The sequence below is a fragment of the Theropithecus gelada genome, chromosome 3 (assembly GCF_003255815.1).
Source record: "Theropithecus gelada isolate Dixy chromosome 3, Tgel_1.0, whole genome shotgun sequence".
Classification (NCBI taxonomy): domain Eukaryota; kingdom Metazoa; phylum Chordata; class Mammalia; order Primates; family Cercopithecidae; genus Theropithecus; species Theropithecus gelada.
The window spans coordinates 98,928,119-98,934,118 of NC_037670.1; the positions used below are offsets into that span (position 1 = coordinate 98,928,119).

The following is a 6,000-nucleotide window of genomic DNA, read 5'->3' on the forward strand; positions in this document are numbered from 1 at the left end:
AAAAAAAAAAAAAAATAAGACAGTTTTATATACTGTGAGTTTAGCAGATGTGTTCATAGCTGTTGATCTACTTGTGCAAATTACTGAAGTTTTCCCAGCACTGCTATATCTTGCTCCTTTGCCAAGACTGTGGTTTGTATTATGAAAGACTGAACCATATCATTTTTTTTTCTTTTTGGAGAGTCTGTGGTATATAGTAGCAGTGACAGCAGCAAATCTGTTTCACTTTTTGTCCTCACTCAATGCTTTGCTTGGTTTAGTTAACCTCTTTTTTCTTAACTCTTCTTAAGAAAATTCCTCATATTTCTTTTTAATTTTGCTTTCTATATATCTTGACACTCATTATCAAGTGTAGAAAACTAAATATTGTTCCTTGAGGAAACTTTTTCACATTTACCTTTTCATTGCTCCATATTCTCTTTTTTTCTGTTCTATCCATGACACAAAGGAATAGCAAGACCTTCACTCGTGTGCCGAGACATGTAGTTTCCCACTCAGTACTTTAGTTGTAGTAGAAAGCTATTTCTGGCATCTCTAATTGAATTCTGAGCTCCCTCTTGAAGCAGTAGAAGTGTCTCACCATCATTGGCTTGCTGAGTTCATGTCATGTCTTCTTTACTCAGTCTGGGGGGACTACACACCTCCTGGTTAGCTTGTCAAGTTCCTTCCACGTTCTGCACTGAGGACACACAAAGAAATCTGTGAATGAAATCTCTGCTGGCTCATGTCAGTGAAGTCTGTAAAATTTAAGGAGAACAAAATAAAGAGGAATACAAATTTTAAGTGAATGTTAAAATGAGGTCAACTGCTGAACTCAGAGAGCTACTTATTGGACCTGGTAAAGAAAGATGTTTTGTTGCTTCAGGGGAAGGATTAGTAAAAGTCACATATAATAAGTTTACTAAAAACAAGCTCATTCATTAGTAGGTTGATACAATAATAGATCAACTCCAGATACCAACTTCATGTTTCTATCTTTTCTCCCATTAAAAGTTTTTTTCTTTGCACCTAGAACCAAAACTACCATTTGACCCAGCAATCTCATTACTGGGTATATACCCAAAGGAACATAAATCATTCTACTATAAAGACACATGCACGTATGTTCATTCTGGCAATATTCACAATAGCAAAGACATGGAATCAACCCAAATGCCCATCAATGATAGACTGGACAAAGAAAATGTGGTACATGTAAGTCATGGAATACTGTGCAGTCATGAAAAGGAATGAGATCATATCCTGTGCAAGGACATGGATGGAGCTAGAAGCCATTATACTCAATAAACTAATGCAGGAACAGAAAATCAAATACTGCATGCTCTCACTTATAAGTGGGAGCCAAACGATGAGAACACATGGACACAGAAAGGTGAACAGCACACACTTGGGCATGCTGTGGGTTGCGGGCGGGGGCAGAGAGAACATCAGGATAAATAGCTAATGCATGCAGGACTTAATACCTAGGTGATGGGTTGTTAGATGCAACAAACCACCATGGCACATGTTTACCTATGTAACAAACCTGAATGTCCTGAACATATGTCCTGGAACTTAAAATAAAATTTAAAAGAAAGCAACATTTCAAAAGAAAACAAAATGACAATGGAACAGTTTTGTTCTTCACAATGTCTCTTCACAATGTCTCTCTTCTTCTCCTCATCTTTGTTTTTCCATAAATGTGCTTCAAAATGTCTTCTGTGTCAGGTGACTGGTGCACTGGATACATGTATTGGTTTTGAACTGCAACACTTTTAGGATAAATGGTTGTGATTTTTAAATTCCAAATGGAATTCAGACTCTATTGGCCACTAGTAAAACACGAGTAGAAGGTAATCAACTAATTGTTTAGCTTTAACTTGGTTTACAAGTTTAGCCAATGAGTTTATTACCCACAAGGAGTGTTTTACTAGTGGTCAATAGAATCTGAGCTCAGTTTAGAAATGAAAAATCACAAATGCTATTTATATTATTGATTCACAGGAGAAAGGTATTTTCTTGCTCTTCTTTTATAAAACTGGTATTTTAAAAATTGATTATTTAGTAGCAGTTTGGAAGAAAGTATGGCTCAGATAGCATTCAAATGTCTCTCTGTGTTATTTTGCTCTTCTGTTTGTCATATATCAAGGACTATTAGACAGCTTGACAACCCTATGGGAATATAATTAAACTGTCAAATATTTATTCAGAATACACTTTGTGTCAGATGCTGGCCAGAATTTACAGTCTTTGTATTTGATTGGTACATTCTCTTCCACAACTCTATATCCTTGATTCCCATGGGGAAAAAGAAACACTGCAATGTCAGACTAGGACAGGAGTCTAACAGAGACTCCTAGATCAGCATAAGCTGAAATGCATATGCATCAAGTTCAGAATAAATCCTGGGAAACAATCCTGATCCTTCACACTACCTCTCAATAAGGTGGTAACATTAAGAAGTCTCCAAACCACGTGTTCTTCCAGATCAGACCTGGTTCTTAACTGGCTTCAGGGTAGAGCATCTATGCATTTCTTTCTTTCTTTTTTTTTTATTTCAAGTTTTAATCAAAGCTTGTATATAAGATTACTTTGTTCCTGCATCTTTTTAATTGTTTCTGGCTTGTATTTGCCCTTCTCCTTTCCTACTTGGTGAGATTTGGCTTTCTGTTCAAGAATCTTTTTGTGGGACACAGGGAGGGGAACATCACACACTGGGGCCTGTCAGGGGGTTGGGGGTTAGGGGAGGGATAGCATTAGGAGAAATACCTAATGTAGATGATGGGTTGATGGGTACAGCAAACCACCATGGCACATGTATACCTATGTAATAAACTTGCACGTTCTGCACATGTATCCCAGAACTTAAAGTATAATAATTTTTTTTTTAAAAAAGAATCTTTTTGCAGTCTTTGTCCAGTTTTAGTCTAGTGATAACCACCTTGCTGGGGTGAATGCCTACATGGACAGCTGAGCCATTAGCCTTTTCCCGCTGCACCCATTCAATGTAGATGACATATTTCTTCCTGTAAACCTGGACTGCTTTGCCAATTTTCTGACTTTTTTTTTTTTTTTTTTTTTGAGACGGAGTCTCGCTCTGTCTCCCAGGCTGGAGTGCAGTGGCCGGATCTCAGCTCACTGCAAGCTCCGCCTCCCGGGTCCACGCCATTCTCCTGCCTCAGCCTCCCGAGTAGCTGGGACTACAGGCGCCCGCCACCTCACCCGGCTAGTTTTTTTTGTATTTTTTAGTAGAGATGGGGTTTCACTGTGTTAGCCAGGATGGTCTCGATCTCCTGACCTCATGATCCACCCGTCTCGGCCTCCCAAAGTGCTGGGATTACAGGCTTGAGCCACATTTTCTGACTTTTATAGTGTCCTCATACAACCCGAACTTCATCATTCTTTCGGATGGCATGGATCACACGTTATACCTTTGTCTCAGCTCTTTGGAAAGTGTGGAAGACATAATCTTCTTGTGAATGTAGGAAGGTGCTTTGAAATGACTTTTGCGGTTCTTGCTTTGGTCGGAAGTCACAAAGGGATTGAACTTCATTTTGGCTGCTCCTGCTTTGGTGATGGCCGCAAAAGGTGCATCTATTCATTTCTAACAAACACTTGTGTATCTTCACCTCTGTGTCATGCAGTGTAATAGATGCTCAAAATACAAAGCTGAATAAGATGAGGTCCTTGCTCTCAGAGTTTATAATGCAATAGGGGAAGCACTGCATCCAACTTATCATATAAAAAAACTGTACAAGACTATAAATGGAGTGAATAATTCTTCTTTGACAGTTAGTGAGGAAGATAATACATGAGCTAATCACTGAGTTATGAATAGAAACTCACTGGTAGTTAAACAGAGCATGATCAAAAACATGGACATGTGAAGCAAATGAAAATGAACTCATTTGCTAAGTTCTAGAATTCAGGAAAGTAAATGAGGTTGGCTATGCAAAGTTGGTTCACTTAGATGTAAAATATTAAAAGGAGCAAAATATGACCAATACATTCTAAGGAATATAATGAAAATTCAGGTATTGGTGGAGTCTATAGGAATAGTGTCAGGAAAGTCCACAAGTTTAATGACTAATAGAATTTGCCAAACGGGCTACTAATATTAATGTTATTCAAAATCATGGGAGTCTGTAATAAGATTTACAAATACCATCAGGAGTAAAATTAACAAGACGAAAAAAGTGGATCTACTTTTACAAAGAAGTAAATTAAATCAACTTCAGTTGTAAGTGGTGATTGCAAGATAGTTTTCTAAGTGATCTTGGACTGATCCAGCTCTCCCCACTTTCTTGCTTATGGTTCTCAAAATTAGTCATAGTATGTGCTGGGAATGCAACATCTTGAGGTAACAAGGGACTGGCTGGAACAGCCTGGGCTCTGTTTCAGTCCCCTAGGAGAACAGGATGTCTTCAACACTTCAGCCCAGCACATCCCATCATCCTGAGGTATAAAACCCAACGTGGGCTGCTTTCTGGGGTTCCTCAGCTGCAGTTCAGGTAGGGTATGGGCAGATGACACTCCATCCATTTTGGACCGCTTTTCTGAGCATTGGGGGACTGAAATATGAGGAATTCTAGGTTTCTGTTGTTTTTTGTTGCTTATCTGTAAGAAACTCTCTTCATATAATTTGTTGTGTGTGTTGAGGGGGGTATTCACTGGACTCAGAGAAGCTGGTAACCAGAGAGCAGCAAACCTACTTTACCCCCAAGACCATAGATCTTAAAACTGATCTGTCCAGATGGAGAAAATCATAGATGCCTGTGTTAGTTAGTTGTATAAAGCTTCATGGGAGTCCCAATCGTAGGATATGAAAAGATGGACAATATAAGTTGAATTTCTTAATAATCTTTATAATGACCAGATGCAAAGAAGTGGAGATAAAAGGTGAATTTGTTGATTGTAGTTTGTCAGTTACCATTTTGTGTTCAGCCACTAAAAACCTCTTGCTAGAGAATAAATTAAAACTTTAATTGCACAGAATTATATAAAACATGTGCTCCAGGAGTGTTTTTCAACCAGGAATTTGAATTGAGAATGAAAGTAAAGAGACTTACAGAAATGAGTTAGCTCCTTTGAAAACACAACTAAAGAATATGAGTAGAATGAACATAAGAGTTAATACAGGTAAGCGTACAGTAACTTTTTTCTTGAACTTGTTTGTGACCTTCACCTTGAGCAGGTCAGCATGAGTACACAGTGTCTTATGATAGGGATCCTTCAAATATTCAGAAGTATCTCCAGTGGCAGAAATGAACATGTAACACAGTTCTGGAAAGTCTTCTAAAATTCATGCTCAACTGTATCTCCCTTTTTAATCTATATTCTGCATTTGTGTCTTATAACTGATTGAAATAATAAGTTGTTTAAATGTGACCAGTTACAAGATACACTTTAATAAAATAAATATATAATTCTTGAAATCCCAGCACTTTGGGAGGCCGAGATGGGCGAATCACGAGGTCAGGAGATTGAGACCATCCTGGCTAACATGGTGAAACCCCATCTCTATTAAAAATACAAAAAAACAAGCCGGGCGTGGTGGTGGATGCCTGTGGTACCAGCTACTTGGGAGGCTGAGGCCGGAGAATGGTGTGAACCCGGGAGGCGGAGCTTGCAGTGAGCCTAGATCACGCCACTGCACTCCAGCCTGGGTGACAGAGCAAGAGTCCATTTCAAAAATAAATAAATAAAAATAGTAATAAAATAAAATAAAAATAACTAAGTATATATCAAGCAAATTGAAGAACTGTGTTCCAGTAAGAGTTTGATAAACACACAAGAGGACAGTGGAACAATGGAATTCTAAATTTCCTGTGTGTATAGATGTGAAGAGGAGAAGGTATAAATCAATTGGCAGTTTAGAGTAAATCTTTTTGTTTGCATATGGCCCAGGAAAGGTACTACAGGTCTGTGATGGCTAATAATGAGTGTTGGGTGGGAGTGGTGGCTCCCACCTGTAATCCCAGCACCTTGAGATGCCGAGGCAGGCAGATCACTATGTCAGGA

General features: G+C 38.6%; 1 pseudogene; it reads right to left on the reverse strand.

The window, feature by feature from the left end:
- Positions 1 to 648: 648 nt before the first annotated feature.
- LOC112621646 lies at positions 649 to 3,532 on the reverse strand (annotated as a pseudogene).
- Positions 3,533 to 6,000: the final 2,468 nt, after the last annotated feature.